The following is a 20,276-nucleotide window of genomic DNA, read 5'->3' as shown; positions in this document are numbered from 1 at the left end:
GCTTGGGGGCACGCTGGCACAAAGTTCTATTCTCCTTACATTGAGTCAAGCAAAATCCTATTTTTAAGTTGCTTCATCCAATTCTGAACATCCCTTCTCCTTGGATCAATGAAGAGTGAGTACTAAGGTTTTAAGCTATAAATTTGGTCTCCTACACATACACACATATAGATTGTGTGTGTGTGTGTGTATACACACATAATACTGAAGTTCTGTGTTTCTTTGTATGCATGTGTGAAAGCTTTCAGCTTCAGTTTTTTTCCTTTTTAGCACCAGACTCAGGACCGACACTTCAGGATCCTCTCCCAAGATGAAGAGGCCCCCTGCCCCATCATTATTTCTTTGTAAACATAACTCATGTGTGTCCTCATAACTTCCATGAGAAAGGTCCTCCAGTATTCTACACACAGCTCTTCATGCCCTACATATGAAGTTACCCTTTCTTCCTAACCTTCAAAATACAGCTGTAACCTTGCTTCCTTTGCTTGAAACAGAAAAATAAAAATCTGCAAATAAGGTGCTAAATTTGCAGAAATAAATAATAACCTGAAAGAACGTAAGTTTTGAACCCAGGCCTCTGGTGTTAGAGCCCGACACCCTTGAGCACTGTGTTCTACAGCCTGCTACCGATGCCAGCCAAGTAGCATTTGAAACAAGAGTGATTAGAAAGTGAACTAGATATTACAAGGGCTGACGGGGGTGGGGGTGGTGGGTGGGGGTGGTGGGGGGGTAGGATGGGGAGCTACTGTTTAATGGGCACAAAGTTTGTTCTGGAAATGGATAATGGGAATGGTTGCACATTGTGAATGAGCTAAATACCACTGAATTACACACTTAAAAATGGTGAAGATGGTCAATTGTACGTATGCGTATTTTTCCATAATTAAAAAAAGAAAGACCAATTGTTTGTATGAGTATTTTTCCATAGTTAAAAAAAGAAAGACAAAAGAAGAAGCAATGATCACCTCTCTGCGGCAATTCACTTAACTTCTCCAAGTCTTAGTTTTCCCATGAGTAAAATGGGGATATTAACACCTACCTTAGAATACTGCTGTGATGACTAAACTCTAACACACACAGTGCACCTAGCCCCACGTAGTACATTGTGATGCTCACCCTGTAGTCACTATCTTTGCTTTGTCCAATGCTAACATCCCCATGTGTTTCAACTCCTTGAGCTCAGCTAGAGGAAGTGGGGAAGGTGTGGGCTAAATGAGAAGCCTGTTTGCTATTTAGAGCTGGTTGACCATCTGCAAATTCCCAGCACTTAATAGATGCCTCATAAATGTTTGTCCAGGGAATTCTCTGATGGTCCAGTGGTTAAGATTCTGTGCTTTCACTGCTGAGGGCCTGGGTTTGATGCCTGGTTGGGGAACTAAGATCCCACAAGGCTGTGTGGTACGGCCAGAAAAAATATGTTTATCCAACTTAATTGGACTGAATAGATAAACCACAAGGGGAAAATAGAAGGATGTGATGTCCTGTTCTAAGACAGTTCTTGAGCCATGTACTGGGGACTCTTAATCCACAGGGGATATAAAGAATATTTGTTGTTAATGAGGCAATTCTGTGGTTCACTTGATTTCATTCCAGATTTAGGCTATTTTTTTAAGGTTGCCATTTTAAGTGCAGTTTTACTATCTTGAACAACTGGAGCCAATGGGAAATTGGTGTTTGGGGGGCTATCTGTAATGTTAGTAAGAAGCACAAGAAGCAGATTTGCAGGGTATAAGTTACTTAAGGCCCAGTTGGGGATTACACCTAAGTCTGAAAAAGAAAATAGACATTAATTGAATCCACCTTTCACTTTTAAGGTGGCAAAGAGTCTATATAGGAATGATCATTATGTAATTTGCTACACTGCTTTTAAAACAAAAGCAAGGTACATAAGATGTGCCCCAAATCTACAAATTCTATATGTACATAGTACTTTCATTTTCTGTTCTGGTTGGTTAAGTGAAGAAGATGAGGCTGAGTGGAAACAGAAAGGGAAATAATAGAGAGAGAGAGAAGAGAGAAAGAATTACAGGGTAAATCAGACAGAGAAGCAAGAAAAAGGAGAAATCATAGAGGAAGGAGGCATGAGTACAGAGAAAGAGAGAAGCACAGAGAAGACCTAGGGTGATAAAAAGTTCTCAATTGATTCTGAGGCAAGTGGAAGTGTCACCAACTTTTTCACATCCTGAGGTCACCATCGACCTTGATCATTACCATTTGATGGCCACACTGTTCATGGTCCTCCAAGCTCTGTCCTTGTGTTCTCTGTCTCTGAAAAAGGCTTCATCATTCACTCAGATACTCACAGGAACCATGAGCATCCTTGAGCCCTCTCTCTCATCCTCATCGTGGTTGCCATTTATGCTAATGTTAACATCTATGTGTGTTACAGATCTATTCACCTACCTCCATCTCTACTGCAGGCCACTCTTCTTTCTCACCTGGAGAGGAAAAGTGTTGCCCATCAGATCTTTGCCCTCTACTCCAGCATCTATGCCACTGGCAGCAATTTCTCAATGGCAAACCTAGCCGTCCTGGCTAAGATTCTTTTTTCTCTAGTAAAAGAAACTCACCCAAACAGGCTTATGTGCTAAGTATGGAAATCTATAGTATATACATTATGGTAGAGTTTTTTTTTTTCCTCTCCTGCAAGAAATGTCTCCTCTTCTGTGAGATTCGATGGGCGTCACTTGGGGAGAAAGAAGAGAAGCAGCTTCTAGAATTAAAGGAAAGCAGAGATTGGAAGGGAAATGTGACTCTAAGCAGTGAACTCCTGATCCTGAGCCAAGACCCCTGGAGCAGCCAGGCCTCCCGGGAACCTAGAGGGCGAAATAGTGACAGCCCAGGTCAGCCCAGGTGCAGCCCCTCAGCTGAATGTGGTACAAATCACAGTCCCTCAAACTCAGAAAACCACTATGCCTGGGGTCAGGGGACTCACCAGCCACATCACTGAGGCCAAGGCTGGCCATGATAAGCGAAGGCCAGCAGACATAGGGAGGTCAACTAGCTCCAGGGCTACAAGACAATGCAGGCAAGCTGGCCTTCTGGTCACCAGTAAACATGTGGCTATGTCTGGGGCTTCCCTGGTGGCTCAGATGGAAAAGAATCCACCTATAATTCAGGAAACCCAGCTTCGATCCCTGGATCAGGAAGATCCCCTGGAGAAGGGAATGGCTACCCACTCCAGTATTCTTGCCTGGAGGATCGCACGGACAGAGGAGCCTGGTGGTCTACAATCTATGGGGTCACAAAAGAGTCGGACATGACTGAGCAAATAAGCACATACACGAAAGAGAGAGACGGACTGAACTTTCTGCAAATCGGGGAATGTGGGCAAGATCATTTGATTGCTTGAGTAAGATTATTTTCACAGCCCACCAGCTATAGGCAGGCAGGCCTATCAGGTAAAGAACACATAGTTGCTGAGAAAACACCCCTGGCTGAGGGGCTGAAGGGATGGAATTCATCCTCTGCAGGAGATGCAGGCCCTGTCACCACCCCCAGACTACCAACTCTGTGCCACCCAAGCCAGAAACTCTTTGATTCCCTTCTCAGGAACTATACTGATAGTTCTCGTACTTTAGCCAACATAAAAGTCACCTAGGGAGTATTAAAACACAGACTCCTGGGCCCCACCCTGAGATTCTGATTTAGTGGTCTGGGATAGGGCCTGAGAATTTGCATCTCCATGGGCTACAACACTAAGTAGCATTATCCTACAGGATAGTCCAGGCTTTTCTAACATGATCGAGTAGGCCTCCACTCCTGGTTCTCTCCTCTCCGTAGTATCCTTACCTGCCACTCCCCTGCCTTGCACATCATACACCAGCACCTATGCTGTACAGCATGGTATTTGGAAGAGCTCTACAAGACTCTGGTTCCAGGGTTCTACTTGCTCTTCTCCCACAATCCCTCAATTTCTCCCAAAGGAAGAAAACTTTCTGTGAGTTAGACTGACTCCAGAATACTTACTGGGCCATGTTTGCTAGTGGGTGTGTGCAAAGGTCCAGCTCTCAATGTGCATCTCTCTCTTCTGTCTACTCCATGTGGAAGGGCCAAGACTCCTGCCCACCCCCCACCCTCACTCCCATCCCACCCCCCAGCCACGTCCCTATGAGGGAGCTCTGGTCAATCGCTCTGGCCATCCTCCTTCCCTTCCACCCAAGAAGCGAAAGTGGCGGGCTGACCTTTAGGAAGAGCAGGCTTGAGCCCTGGGTATCAGTGTCTCCCTGTCTCTCTCACTCTCTCTCTCTTGTTTTCCCACACTACCAGCTCGTCTGGTACGATCCACAAAATTCAGATCTGGGAAGAAAGAGGGTCCTCAGATTTTGAGCTCAGGACCCATGTTCCAATCAGTCTTGGGATTTGGAGGAAAAATCCAAGCAATAATAAATAAGTAAAATAATATTTTTCTTTTGTTAATATTCTTTGTTGCAAGGTCTCTGCATCTATGTCTCTGGGAGGGTAGAATTTCAGTATACCTAGATCCACTGGCTTTCACATCATCATAATACTATTAAAATCTCACTCTTATTCCTTACAGGAGCTGTTTCATAGCATGATGGAAAAGACTGGGCCCAGGGTCTGGTGCCCCAGGGTCCAATTCCTGGCCCTGCTATCTAACAGCTCTGTGCCTTCCTTCTTCCACAGTCACACGGAGATTTCAAAAACTGACTTCACAGCACTGTTGGGAGGTGTAGCTGAAAAAAAGAACTTTGAAAAGTGTTTAAAGATTATGAAACCTCAGTCATCTTGCTAAAGTTTTATTCTTTTCAAGGAGCACCAAGCCTGTGTCCAAGTGCTCAGCACAAAACTCCTGGTGCCCCTTCTGGGTCAATCAGTTATTCTTATCTGGATGACCATCTTCCAAGGCAAGAAAGTCAAATCTGGAGCCCAGGCATTGTCAACCCCTGTCCTGATGGTTTTCCTCCATACAACAGGATGTTAGCCATTGGTTGTATCTTCAGCCACAAGCATAAAATAGGACTTCCGTGCCTGATTAGCTCCAAATGTATTAACCAGGGATCTTTGTCTTTTGGACTCTGACATTGCAAGTGGGAATTCACCCATGACAATATCACATCATTTTAATGAGAACTTCTTACAGCTGACTGGTTAGTATGAAATTCAACCTGGGGTAGACCAGGGGGGATACCACCAAGACCTTCTCCTGAACTCATGGCCACTTCAACAGGCACATTCTGACACCCTCCTTTGCTGCCTTCTGCAGATCACCAAGTTTTCCTCTGTGTTGTCACATCATACTTTATGAGGTTACATGCACTGACCTGTACCCTAGCTTCTTCTGTACAAAAGGACATTGACACACATCGGTTCAGCTTAACGGACTTCCCTATCAGGACTGACTCACCTTGCAGCAGCCTCCACTTCACACTTCAGTATAAGCGGAGAAGGCGGAAGTAGGTCCAGATTGGATGGAAACTAGCTTTTATTACGTACTGCACACTCACAGGCCTTATCTTAACTTCAAAACAACCATGCAATTAGGGCATCGTTAAATCGTTTTATCAGTTGAGGAAACAAAAGACAGAGAGGTTAAGCAACCTATTCCGACTTGGTCACACAGTTTGTGTTGGAAACCAGAATTCAAATGGACAGGTCTGATTGATCACGAAGTCATTTGTCAAGATAGGAGCACAGAGACATCCTTTGTTTTCTGTTTAACTGCAACAGCCAAATCACCAGCAAACCTACTTTCATCCCCAAGCCCCAGGTGTGCCTGTGGCCTGGTCTCTCGGCAGCTTCTTAGAAAACACAGTGATTTCTAAACCAATGACTTTTCTTGCGCCTCACCACGTCCGAAGTTCCTGAGAACAGGACACTTCAATTGTTCTGGTGTCTCCTGTCTTTCTCTCTCGGAACTGGGCCGGAGTGCTCATCCTGCACTTGGGCCCACCCTGATGCAGCAGTTCATGCCATTCACGGCATAAAGAAAGTGGAGGAGAAGAGCATGGAGATTTTATTACAGAAACAGTGATACTGAGTATCAGTCATACAACTGGGGCTGAGGGGTATGAGTTGAAAGGATAATGCAAATAACCTCCTAAAACCATTCACCTATATTCTCAGAAAACAGCTGACAAAGAAAGCAATGACTAAAGTGATTTAAACTGGCATGTCGCAATTGTCCACAGAACTATTCCAAAAACAGGTTTTAGGTGGGGGAGGAGAAAACAGATTACAGAGGTGAACAGGACCTGAGACAGGCGAATTTCAAAATTCAGCTTGGTCCCCAAAACTCATCTCCATTTGCCATCTTCCTCTTCATCTTCAGGCCCTGGTTCTCACATTCAGCTGGGAATTAGCATCTTCCTGGGAGTTTCTGAACAAGCAGATTCTCAAGTCTCCTGTCAGATCTAAAGAATAAGCATCCTTGCAGAGTGGAACTAGGAATCAGTATTTACTAGGCTTTCACTTCTGTATCATTAGTTGACTCTAATGCAACCAGTCAGTCCAGAAACTGGCTGTTTTAACAGACACTGACACATGAGACAGCTTTTCTGGAAGCAAAGTATCCTTTGCAATAATTTGGAGCTCTTCGCTGTTTGAAATGTCTCTGGGAAGTCCGAAGACGCCTTCTGCAGAGGGACAGCCTCAGCCCCTTAGTACAATTCACCTCTTCTCTGTCAACTCCCATGAGCCACCTGTTTACTTTTAACATCTCTTCTGTGTAAGAAAATGCTAATAACTTTGTAACATGATGTTTCAATTTGTATTCTGGACCAAAAAGGAGGAAACACTGCTGACAGGCAAACTGATCACTTTCCCTTGGAGACACTAACGCTGATACACAGAGAAAGCGGGAGCCTTGCACCAGCTTCTCTCCTTATGCACTGCTGCAGCTAAGCTCAGACCCTGGCTAAGATTAGCAATAGAAAAAGGACAGCAAGCAACTAAATTCACTTCCTACTCCCAAAGCAGGTTTAAGTAAGCAAACGTTTGTGGCCAGCTTCTCTTTGTGGAATACTTGTATCAAATAACATTTGTACAGCACTTTACAGTTTCCAAATCACTTTCCCTTTCAATACAATCTCATCTCATCATCAGAATAACCCAGAGCAGTAGGTACTATTTCCTTTGCTAACCTGCAGAGGCTGAAGCTCAAGTAGTTAAATGACCTATACAAGTTTACACGGCTGGGAAATGGAAAACCCACTTTGGAACCAGGACTTTGATTTCAACTCTGTCCTGCCCTGATAAAGGCCTAACAAATATTGCTGAATGAATAAGTGAAAGGATAAACAGGTAGATGGCTGGATGATCTTTTATGAAACAAACAGAATGGTAAAGATTCCAATTAACTTTAACTGGAATTAAACACTGTTAATTGGAATTAACACTATTGGCTATAACAAAGGATGATGTCAAAGCCTAAATCAGGGTACTTCCCTGGTGGTCCAGTGGCTAAGACTCTGTGCTCACAATGCAGGGGGCCATTTTGATCACTGGTCAGGGAACTAGATCCTGCATGCTGCTACTAAAAGACCTCACATGCTGCAGTGAAGATCAAAGATCCCACATGCTGCAGCTAAGACCAAATGCAGCCAAACAAATATTTTTTTAAAAATCCCTGAAGAAAAACTCAGCATGGAAATGGACTTTCAAACATAAACTGAGTGTGTGAATTTGCTAGTTCAACTTTTCTCAGTAAGACATTTGTCTTCTAGCGATTCCACAGGAAGAACAGCATGGTGAGGAAGACTGTGGCAGCAGAAAGCTTGAGTTTGAACCCCAGCTCTGCTGTTTATGAGCTTTGTGACCTAGGGCAGGTTACTTCTTTGCACCTCAGTTCTTTGCCCATAAAATTGGAATAATAACAACCAAGTATAACTTACCGAGCTAATTGAAGATTTTAAAAATTAGATTTATGCAATGTATTTTTAATTATACCTGGCACACAGCAAGTTATCAGACATTTCCTTGATACATTAGTAAAAATATCTGCTCATACATAATCAATTCTCAACAGTGTTTTATGTGGATTATTCACTGGGTTTTAGGTTTTAGCTTGGTTTACACCCATAGTGATCTGTGGCCTTGATCTGTGCTACAGATCATGTGGCAGTGATCTGCTGCCCTTGAGGAAGAAGAAAGGAATTTACTCTTGCAGAGCAAGTATCACATACCAGGCACTAGGTCAGACCCTTCACACATGCTACCTTACGTAATTCTCACTGCTCCACCATGAAGTTGCTATCATTGTCCCCATTCCACAGATAGGGAAAATCTAAGGCTCAGAGAGCTTAATAAACCCTAGCTGGTAAGTGGAATGGAAGGTTAAATCCAGTTCTTTCTCTTTCCCAAGCGCTTGCTCTTTCGGACTGTCTCATCCTCAACACAGATACAAATGCTATCCTAACTAAATTCAAACTGCAACAACATGCCTTCCCCCAAATCATGCCATATTGTTGAACAAATAAATGAAGAGACATGCCATATGTCTCCGTCTAGCTCCAATCCTGGGGCAAATCCCGATGTCCTAGAGCAGCGATCCCCAACCTTTTTGGCACCAGGGACTGGATTCATAGAAGATGATTTTTCCACACAACAGAGGGTGGTGGTGGGGGGTGGGGAGTGAGTGATGGGGAGTGGCTGTAAATGCAGATGAAGCTTTGCTTGCTTGTCTGCCCAACACTCACTTCCTATTGTGCAGCCCAGTTCCTAACAGGCCACAGACCAGAACCTGTCAGTGGCCTGGGAGTTAGGGATCCCTGACCTAGAGGAACAAATACCTGGGAATCAAAGGGCATAGGAAGATGAACCACTCAGCCAAGCCACTACCAATCCAATGCTTTTATTCAGGAACAAAGGTGTGTCCTATGATTCAATATGCCAAGTACTATGATAACAGTACTTACCTGAGACAGTGGCTGTGATGATTGAGTTGTAAAACCTCTCAACGCCTGTCAAGGTTTCAATAGCTGTCAGCTGTAACAGATAGGGAAGCATAATGCTTTAGCACATGAACTTGGGAGCCAGACCGCCTGTGTTCAAATCCTGACACCGAATCACTCATTAGTGTAAACGTGGGCAAGTTGTTGAATCTGTGCCACAGCTGCTCACCTGGAGATAACAGTAACACCTACCTCAAAGGGTTGTTGTGAGGATTAGATGATTACTATAAATGAAGCCTTAGAACAGTGCCTGGAACATAGTAACTACTATATAACTGGTTGGTTTTGTTATTAAGAAAATGTGGGGCTTCATTGGGGAAAAAAAGGTTGGTGAAACATGGAAACAGACATTTACATATACTGTGGGTAGGATTTTATATTAATGCAATGTTTTTAGAGGGTGATTTGGCAATATCCAACAGCATTTCGAATATTTTTGACTTGTGGTTCACCAATTCCATGCAAGGAATGTAAACTCCTGATATACCAGCACAAGTGTGTGCGTGTGTGTGTGTGTGCGCGCGCATTTGTGTGTTAAGGGAAGTACCTAAGATAAGTGAGAACTCCTCTAACCCAACAAGGCTATATCTATCAGAAGCCTAGGAAGCAACATTCACAAGTAGAATAGTATCACAAAATCCCCTTAAAATCAGGAGCAGGAAGGACATACCCACAATCATCATTTCTAGTCAACATCATACTGAAGACTAAGCCAAATGTGTTAAGAGAAGAAAAATGAACAAGGATTGGAAGGAAAGAAATAAAGCTGCCATTAAGTGAATATAAGATGACTGTCTACACTAAGTTCAATAGAGTTTATAGAGAATTTATTATTATTAACAGCAATAAGAGAGCTTAGCAAGGTAGCTAGTTGTAAGAATAATGTAAAAAAATAAATTCCATTTCTCTCTCTCTAGCAGCAACAAAAATAAAAGTTTTCAAAACCTCTATTAGTTCTGAAATATATTATTCTGAAACAAACTATCCCAAATTTTAGTGGCTTAAAACAACTAACATTTATTATCTCTTATCATATCTGATGCTTTGTTGACTACACTAAATCCTTTGACAATATAAATCACAACAAACTATTGAAAATTCTTAAAGGGATGGGAATACCAGACCACCTGTCTCCTGAGAAACATGTATGCAGGTCAAGAAACAACAGTTAGAACCTTACATGGAATAACGGACTGGTTCAAAAGTGGGAAAGGGTTCAAAATTGACAAAGGAGTAGGTCAAGGCTGTATATTGTCACCCTATTTATTTAACTTCTATGCAGAGTACATCATGCAAAATCCCAAGCTGGATGAATGATAAGCTACGATCAAGAATGCTGGACAAAATATCCACAACCTCAGATATGCAGATGATAGCACGCTAATGGCAGAAAGTTATGGAGAGCTAAAGAGCCTCTTGATGAGGGTGAAAGAGGAGAGTGAAAAAGCTGGCTTAAATTTCAACATTCAAAAAACTAAGATCATGGTATCTAGCCCCATTACTTCATGGCAAATAGATGGGGGAAAAGTGGAAACAGAGACAGATTTTCTTTTCTTGGGCTCCAAAATCACTGTGGACAATGACTGTAGCCATGAAATCAAAAGACACTTGCTCCTTGGAAGAAAAGCTATGACCAACCTAGACAGCATATTAAAAAGCAGAGACACGACTTTATTAGTAAAGGCCCATATAGTCAAAGCTATGGTTTTTCCAGTAGTCAAGTACAAATGTGAGAGTTGGACCATAAAGAAGGCTGAGTGCTGAAGAACTGATGCTTTCGAGTTGTGGTGCTGGAGAAGACTCTTGAGAGTCTCGTGGACTGCAAGATCAAACCAGTCAATCCTAAAGGAAAGGAACCCTGAATATTCACTGGAAAGACTGATGCTGAAGCTGAAGTTCCAACATTTTAGCCACCTGATGTGAAGAGTCAACTCATTGAAAAAGACTCTGAAGCTGCAAAAGACTGAAGGCAAAGGAGAAAAGAGCAACAGACTTGGTGAGATAGCATCACCAAGTCAATGGACATGAATTTGAGCAAAGTCCAGGAGACAGTGGAGGACAAAGGAGCCTGGCATGCTGCAGTCCATCGGGTCACAAAGAGATAGACACCACTTAGCAACTGAACAACAACTATATCTGAGGGTTAGGAATCCAGAAGTCGCTCATCTGGATGGTTCTGGCAAGGGGTCTGTCTCTCAAGAGACTGCATTCACATGTCGGTGGGGCTTTAGTCATCTGATCCTTGGCTGGGGCTAAAGGGTCCATTTCCAAGATGGCCCACTCACACGGATGGAGGGTGGGTATTAGCACATCTCAGTTCTTTCCACGTGGACCTCTCTGAGAACACTTGAGTGTCCTCAGGACATGAGCTGCCTTCCTTCACAGAAGGAAAAGACAAGGAGGAAGCCACAGTACCTCTTCTGAATTAGTCTCTAAATTAGTTCTGCTTTATTGTTTCATTAGCAGAAATTCTCTAAGTCCATTTCATGCCTAATAGGAGGAAAATTAAGCTCCATTTTCTAAAGGCAAGCACTTCACAGGACTTCTGGACAGACTTTTAAAACTATCAGAGATATCATTTTGGGCAGAAAAATCTAATCTATTTAGGAATAAATCTAATGAAAGATGCTTAAATCTTTAAGGAGAAAAACTTTAAACTTTAGTGAAAGACATTAAAGAAGACCTAACTTAATGTAGAGATATATGTTAGGTAGCCTCAAAAGCAATTCTCTCAAATTGATATATTAAATCAATTTGTTTCTAATCTAAGCCTCTGTTAGAATTTTTTATTTTCTTTTGAACTTGAAAAGCGTATTCTGAAATTCATATGGAAATTCAAAGGCCCAAGAGTATCAAATACACTCCTGAAGAAGAAAAAGTACAAGGCTGAAGAACATGCTCCACATACATCAAAATGTCTCATGAAGTTTGATAGCAACAGCAGTGAAAACAGTGTGGGATTGTCTCAAACAGATAAACTCTGCAGTGGACAGAATAGCAATCCCAGGCACAGATCTATACAGCTATAGAAACTTGATGCATGCCAGAAGGAACACAGAAAATGACTTGGGGAATAATATAGTATTTAAAAAATAATGCTGCCACAACTGCTTATCCACAGAGAGAGAAGATGAAACCGTCTCTTTACCTCAGACCAAATCTTTAAATAAATGAATCCCAAGTAAATATAAAACTTGAATGTAGAAGCCAAAACTCTGAAAGTCACAAAAGAAAATATACAAATATGACTTGGTGACATTATGATATGGAAGGGCTTCTTAGGCAGACATAAAAATGATAGCCATAAAAATAACTGATAAATTTAACTACATTAAAATGAATAACACTGAACAACAAAAAAAGTAAAAAGAGAAGCATAAAGAAAGTGAAAAAGACAGGCCACACATGGTAAACATATTTTTACCAAGATTCACAAAACGAAATGTGTTTCCATATAACAGAAGGAAAGAAAAACTATTCTGGAAAATTCTTGTCCATTTATACCTGGCTAAAAGCAAGGAGGTGGGAATGAACTTGGTGTATTTGGAGGATAATTCAGAATGCTGGTAATCTGGCACTTTCAGTCATTCTGCAAATTCTTATTGGGTACTTTCTATTAGTAAGTGCTATACTCAGCTACACATGCATTATAATCCAGACCTGGTCCTTGTTCTCATGGAACTGAAATGATCTAATAGTAACAAAAGACAGCTTTTTTTTTTTTTTTTCATTTATTTTTATTAGTTGGAGGCTAATTACTTTACAATATTGTAGTGGTTTTTGCCATACCTTGACATGAATCAGCCATGGATTTACATGTGTTCCCCATCCTGATACCCCCTCCCACCTCCCTCCCCATCCCATCCCTCTGGGTCTTCCCAGTGCACTAGCCCTGAGCACTTGTCTCATGCATCCAACCTGGGCTGGCAATCTCTTTCACACTTGATAATATACATGTTTCAATGCTATTCTCTCAGATCATCCCACTCTCGCCTTCTCCCACAGAGTCCAAAAGCATGTTCTATACATCTGTGTCTCTTTTTCTGTCCTGCATATAAGGTTATTGTTACCATCTTTTTAAATTCCATATATATGCATTAGTATACTGTATTGGTGTTTATCTTTCTGGCTTACTTCACTGTTTAATGGGCTCCTGTTTCATCCATCTCATTAGAACTGATTCAAATGTATTCTTTTTAATGGCTCAGTAATATTCCAATGTGTATATGTACCATAGCTTTCTTATCCATTCATCTGCTGATGGGCATCTCAAAAGACAGCTTATAAAAGTAACAAATCATGAATGTCACCTTGAATGACACCCTGAATGTCACCTATATTTGTGTCATTAATTGACAGACATGGAAACTGAAGTCCAAATGGGAGATGTGATTTATTGAAGTTCTCACAGCTAGTAAATATAAGTTGGGACTAGTTCTCTTGATTTCCTCAACACACTCTTCTGCCTCTCAGATATAGTATGAGGGAGTTTCGACTGTACTCCTTAGTGTAATCTAACTCAGCACTTCAGGAGATTTCATAATATAATTAATATACACATGATTAGAGGCGTACAACTGAAGAAAAAACTAGGCATTGCGATGATGCTCAAACCCTATTACCATTTTGTTAGACAACAAGGATAAAACATCCAAACAAGGGAATACCAGACAGTCAATAAAAAGATGATGTAAATCTAGAATAGATCTGTATATGGAAGAATGACTATGACATAACATTAAATGAATAAAGATTATAGAATGTTAGTTACATTTATCATATCCTATATATGTAAAATTATGTATATATCTAAATATAGGTATGTGAAATTATACAATGTATAAAATTATATTCACAATTATATATGTGTGGAGATATATATATATGTATACACATATAGTGTGGGTATGCTTGTGTTAGTTGTTCAGTCGTATCTGACTCTCTGCGACCTCATGGACTGCAGCCCGCCAGGCTCCTCTGTCCATGGAATTCTCCAGGCAAGAATACTGGAGTGGGTTGCCATTCCCTCCTCCAAGAGATCTTCCTGACCCAGGATCAAATCTGGATCTCCTGCATATGGGCAGATTTTTTTCTGTCTGAGCCATTGTATAGGTCTATATACATATGCAGAGATATAATGATTTCTAGATGAGTGTCTGTTGATGAGTGTTTGTTAAGAGTAGTATTTGTGATAATATGAGATGGATTTTATTTCCTTCTTGGTACATTTCTCCACTGTTGATTTTTAAAATATTGATCCAGTAGCTTTTTTAAAGCAATGAAATTTAAAAGATAGATTTTTTTGCTGACTAACTTCAAGTATCAGGAGCATGCTAATGGGTTGACTGCATATTCATGACAGAACATGGACAATGGAAATAGAGAGCACAGCAAGACCTACTCATCTAGAAAAAGGGATGGGAAAACAAATCTGCATGTAGGACCAAATGATACAACTTCCTGAAATAATCTGAAGGAGCCTGCATCCTGGATGATATACTTAGTCTCTACCAGCCTTGGACTTCCAGGGCATCAGGCATCTTCTGACAGGAGAAAAACGATGCCTACATATACCAACCCCTACTTAGCATGCTTTCAGTTTTATGCAGCTGAATGAATTTTTCAAAGCTGCATGCAATAAACTTCCTCAAATTGACTTTGCTTAGTCATAGTTTGTGATGTCCCCATATACCTAAAATTGATTTTTGCCAAATTAATTTAAAAATAAATCAACAGTGAAATTATGAGGGCAAGGAAAATCATTATCTTTGCTGAAAGACTAAGCTACTTATTAATCAAGCCCTTTAGCAGCACCAAGAACAGTTACATACAAATAGTTCCTATGTCCACTATAATTATTTTTATTTATTCTGTAACACTTTTGGTAATACCTTCCTAATCCTGTTCCAACTTGTCTGAAGTCCAGAATACTGACTTTTCTCGTGGAGTTCTCGAAAATTAGCTGCAACGCCTTAAAGTTTAATCTACAACAACATAAGAACAATATGACCACAAACATAGCAGTTTACATCTAATATCCATGCTTTTCAGTGAGTGTAACTCACACAAACATGTTCATCACTTAAGGTCTAACTCTTCTGTTCCAATTATATGAATAACCTTTACAATCAGAGATACAATATTTTACAAAGCTGCACAGAAAGTACTTACCTATACTATACGATTCTGCCATGACTGATAACTATTGATCTGCCTTCCTCCCCCCAAAAAAGGTTTGGAGTAAAACTACTCAGGCAATTTGAATAATATAATTGAGTCATCATTAATCACTTGTAATCCCTTTCCTTTGCCACATTTATTAATCCTTAAAGGTTTTCAGAAAATCGTTCTATTCCAATATTCTTCACATACCATCTGTTCAAGCACATTCCTCGTATTCTTACTAGGTTTTCACAGATGCCACTTTTTAAATAGGCAAATCTCCTCAGGAGCATCATCTGGCTCCCATCACCCCTACTTCAGGGAGCCCCTAGTCATCACAGTAATACCAGCATCAGAGCAGATGTTCCATATTCTCAGGCAGATTTCCCTCCCTCCGTAGAGTTTCTGAATACAAATTCTGAGATGGGAAAAAAAAAAATCTTTTGGGTGCAATAGTTTTCTGCTATTGCTTCCTCTGTGTCAAATGCAGTCTGCAACCCTCATTTCTGCTCTTCTGGAGAAGACCTGGTCAGAGGGAATCTCCCTTCTCAGGGTGTAGGGAGCAGAAACGAACACATAGAAACAGAGAGAGAGAAGCCTGGAAAGCCAAAGGGAACAAGATGCAAAGTCGGATTATACAAGGCTTCATTTTTGTTGTTGTTGTTTAGGTTTTGGCTGCCCTGCACAGCATGCAAGGTCTTAGTTCCCTGACCAGGGCCGCATTCACTGGAAGTGTGGCGTCTTAACCACTGAATTGCCAGGGAAGTCAAGGCTCAACTTTGTAAAGGTCAACTGGGTCTACTCTGCCATGGAAACTAAGCAACATTCTGATCTGTGCAGAAGGGAACAGATTGTCTTCGGAAGATACGTGGAAATACAACTGTGACTCAAAACAAAATGGAAGACTGAGAATTTTTCCATGGAATTAGATCACTGAAGGCAATTACTTTGGAGAACTGATTTGTTAAGTGCCAGGATCTGATACAGAAATTATCCAAAAACACTCTTTCCAGATCTATAACTTGCTTGTTCCATGTGAACACAATCTCAAAGTGAAACTACATGCTGCAGTGATGCTGAAACAATGTCAAGTTCAGGGGAAAGGTCCTGGTATTAAACAGGGTTATGCCCTTCTACACTGTTGGTGGGAATGTAAACTGGTATGGACACTGTGGAAAACAGTATGGAGGTTCCTTAAAAAACTAAAAATAGAATTATCATATGATCCAGCAATTCCACTCCTGGGTATATATCCAGACAAATTTATAATTTGAAAAGATATATAGCAGTACTATTTACAACAACTAAATGTCCATCAGCAGATGAATGGATAATGAAGATATGATATATATATCACATGTGATATATATACACACATACATGTGTGTGTGTGTGTGTGTGTGTGTGTGTATACATATATATATAGTGGAATACTCAGTTCAGTTCAGTCGCTCAGTCGTGTCCGACTCTTTGCGACCCCATGAATGGCAGCACGCCAGGCCTCCCTGTCCACCACCAACTCCCAGAGTTTACTCAAATTCATGCCCATCAAGTCAGTGATGCAGCCATAAAAAAGAATGAAATAATGCCATCTGCAGCAACATAGATGAACCCTGAGATTATCATACTAAGCAAAATAAGTCAGACAGAGAAAGATAAACATCATGTGATGTCACTTGAATGTGGAATCTAAAATATGACACAAATGAACCTACTACAAAACAGAAACAGACCCATAGACATAGAGAAGAGATTTGTTGTTGCCAAGGGCGTGGGGGTAGGGAAGGAATGGGAGTTCGGGATTAGCAGATGTTTATACAGAGAATGAATAAACAACAAGGTCCTACTGTCCAGCACAAGGATCTATAGTCAATATCCTATAATAAACTATAATGCAAAGCCACCCCAAAAATACAGTTCTAGAATCAGGCATGTATTAACTTGCTCACTATCTATAAGAGCCTGGAGAAGTGGCCTGGTTTGTCTGACACCTCAGCTTCCTTATCTCTCATGTGAGCAGTCGAATGAGATGACTACTAGGTCACCCCCAGCCTGAAAGTAGCACAGTACAAATGCTCGTATTTTATGAAGAACTGGTTGCATCCACTTCCAAAATAGCATAACAGACGTCAAGATCTACTGGATCAGCTGGAGCAAAAAGAACAAAAAGAACCACGTTGAAAGACTGTCTGTGTATGTTTAGTAGAAGCAATGAACAGAGTTCAGATATCAAAGGGAGGTTTTTTCTGAGTGAGAAACACTGCTAGGGGCTGCATGACCTGCCACTGAATTACAGAGGAGAGGACGGTGCCCAGAGTGGCAGATAGATGAGTCCCAGAGTCCAGATCCAGGTCTACTGGTGAATCACTGAGTAACACCAGAGAGAAAATCCACATCTCTGAACTGCTGCTTCTTCATCTTACAGATATGCTCTGGGAAAGTGGGGTGTACCCTCCAGATTTAAGTCTGATTACAAGACATTGACAAAAAGAATGTTTAGTTGCAGTCTTCTCTTCTCCCCATCACTCATTCTTTCTTTCTCCAGACTCACTGCTACTGCTAAGTCACTTCAGTCGTGTCCAACTCCGTGCAACCCCATCCCTGGGATTCTCCAGGCAAGAACACTGGAGTGGGTTGCCATTTCCTTCTCCAATGCATAAAAGTGAAAAGTGAAAGTGAAGTCGCTCAGTCATGTCCGACTCTTCGCGACCCCATGGACTGCAGCCCACCACACTCCTCCGTCCATGGGATTTTCCAGGCAAGAGTACTGGAGTAAGGTGCCATTGCCTTCTCCGTCCAAACTCACAGACAAGCTTTAATTTGGGTAGGAAGAATGTCAACTGACTAAGATACTTTGCTACCAACAACTGTTCCCATTCATTCCACATTTCACCTATGACAAGACAGGTAAAGTTAAAGAGGAGGAGGTAAGCAAAATCTCAATTATTCAACTATTGGAAGAAATTGGCCAGGCCTAGCAGAGACCTTAAAAAATAAAAACTTTTTTTTTCCTTTTTTAGAAGTTGGGGAGATTGTTGTTTTTTAGTTTCTTAGTTTGGGCTCAGGTATTAATCATCCATATCCTCACCTCAACTTTCCACTGAACAATTACAATCTTAGTCATATTCTGACAGGGACCTCAAAGATCTTGAAGAAAAACATCTTCCCAACTAAACCCTAAACTTCTTGCCTTCTCTCTCTCTCTCTCTCTCTCTCTGCCTTTTAGGACTAAGTCTGCCTGAATTTGCTAAAATGTTTGTATTCAGCTAGCTTGTTGTTCTTTCCATTTGCCTCAGTTTCTCCCATTGAATACTACTCTTATCACAAGCCATCAGAATCCCTTCTGTCATGTCCCCACACTCAAGCCTGGCCTCAACCTACTCACACTTCTCCACCCCATCCCCTGGCTCCATTCATTCCTCTCAAAATTACTTTTTCTCTGTCTCATTCCCTTCCAGTCTGGGAAGTGGTAGGCCAGTTTATGAGGTCAAACTCCTACAGCCATGAGGTTAGTCTCTTCATTGTTCTTTGCGGCTCTACGAATTTGAAAGAGATTGATTCAGACACAGATAGTATCTTAACACTGCCCTGCCCAACATGGTAGCCACTAGTCACGTGTGATCGTTTAAATTAAACAAAATTTAAAATTCTGTTTCTGTTTATAGTCATGTTTTAAGTCATAAAATTATTTCTATCAACAAAGAAAGTTCTATTAGTCAGCACTGCCTTCACATAAAGGAATTCACTGTAATGGTGAGTTCCAAATATGACCATTATTTCTGGGCTGAGAAACTGTATAGGTACTAAAAATGAATATATTTGTGTGTTATAAGTGTATAATCAAGAGTTGGGGTAGGAGGTGGCTGGATGAGGGAGAGACAACTCTCTTTTGATAAGTATTTTAGGCCTTGATTTGGGCAGAGGCAGGCAATCCCAAAGAATGCACAAACTACTGTACAATTGCACTCATCTCACACACTAATAAGTGAAGTGAGATGAAGTCACTCAGTCGTGTCCGACTCTTTGCGAACCCATGGACTGTAGCCCACCAAGCTCTGTCCATGGGATTTTCCAGGCAAGAATACTGGAGTGGGTTGCCATTTCCTTCTCCAGGAGATCTTCCCCACCCAGGGATCGAACCTGGCTCTCCCGCTTTGTAGACAGACGCTTTACCGTCTGAGCCACCAGGGAAGCCACACACTAATAAAGTAATGCTCAAAATTCTCCAAGCCAGGCTTCAACAATATGTGAACCGTGAACTTCCAGATGTTCAAGCTGGTTTTAGAAAAGGCAGAGGAACCAGAGATCAAATTGCCAACACCCGCTGTATCGTCAAAAAAGCAAGAGAGTTACAGAAAAACATCTATTTTTGCTTTATTGACTATGCCAAAGCCTTTGACTGTGTGGATCACAATAAACAGTAGAAAATTCTTCAAGAGATGGGAATACCAGACCACCTGACCCACCTCTTGAGAAACCTATATGCAGGTCAGGAAGCAACAGTTAAACCTGGACATGGAACAACAGACTGGTTCCAAATAAGACAAGGAGTATGTCAAGGCTGTTTATTGTCTCCCTGCTTGTTTAACTTATATGCAGAGTACATCATGAAAAACGCTGGGCTGGAAGAAGCACAAGCTGGAATCAAGATTGCTGGGAGAAATATCAATAACCTCAGATATGCAGATGACACCACCCTGATGGCAGAAAGTGAAGAGGACCTAAAAAGCCTCTTGATGAAAGTGAAAGAGGAGAGTGAAAAAGTTGGCTTAAAGCTCAACATTCAGAAAACTAAGATCATGGCATCTGGTCCCATCACTTCATGGGAAATAGATGGGGAAACAGCGGAAGCAGTGTCAGACTTTATTTTGGGGGTCTCCAAAATCACTGCAGATGGTGATTGCAGCCATGAAATTAAAAGACGCTTACTCCTTGGAAGGAAAGTTATGACCAACCTAGATAGCATATTAAAAAGCAGAGACATTACTTTGCCAACAAAGGTTCATCTAGTCAAGGCTATGGTTTTTCCATTGGTCATGCATGGATGTGAGAGTTGGACTGTGAAGAAAGCTGAGCACTGAAAAATTGATGCTTTTGAACTGTGGTGTTGGAGAAGACTCTTGAGAGTCCCTTGGACTGCAAGGAGATCCAGCCAGTCCATCCTAAAGGAGAGCAGTCCTGGGTGTTCATTGGAAGGACTGA

This window comes from Dama dama, chromosome 29 (genome assembly GCF_033118175.1).
Source record: "Dama dama isolate Ldn47 chromosome 29, ASM3311817v1, whole genome shotgun sequence".
In the NCBI taxonomy this organism is placed as follows: Eukaryota; Metazoa; Chordata; class Mammalia; order Artiodactyla; family Cervidae; genus Dama; species Dama dama.
This window is presented reverse-complemented; position numbering follows the sequence as displayed.